Source organism: Seriola lalandi, unplaced genomic scaffold (assembly GCF_002814215.2).
Source record: "Seriola lalandi dorsalis isolate HSWRI2012SDOR001 ecotype SW California unplaced genomic scaffold, Sedor1 jcf7180002054606, whole genome shotgun sequence".
NCBI lineage: Eukaryota > Metazoa > Chordata > Actinopteri > Carangiformes > Carangidae > Seriola > Seriola lalandi.
Window position 1 is genome coordinate 1,931,230 of NW_019525159.1, and position 474 is coordinate 1,931,703.

Here is a 474-nt window from a genome sequence, read left to right on the forward strand (position 1 = left end):
TAACAACTGCGCTACCATGCTGCCAAATAACAGCTTGTCATAATCAGGCATTAAAAGATAAAAGATTAGGAAGGTGTTAAGGAAAACAATATCAAGGTAAAAAACGTAATAGTATAGAAAGGCCTAAAAACATAAAAAAAATCTCATAATATAGTAAGATATTAAGACGTCATAGTATATTAAGGCCTTAAAAGTGAAAAATACGAAATAGTATAGTACGGCAAAAAAGTGAAAAAAACGACATAGTATAGTATGGCAAAAAAATTGAAAAAATGAAAAAGTATAATAAAGCATTAAAACATCAAAAAACCTCATAATATAGTAAGATATGAAGACGTCATAGTATATTAAGGCCTGAAAAGTGAAAAATACGACATAGTATAGTATGGCAAAAACGTGATAAAACGACATAGTATAGTATGGCAAAAAAATTGAAAAAATGAAAAAGTATAATAAAGCATTAAAACATTAAAA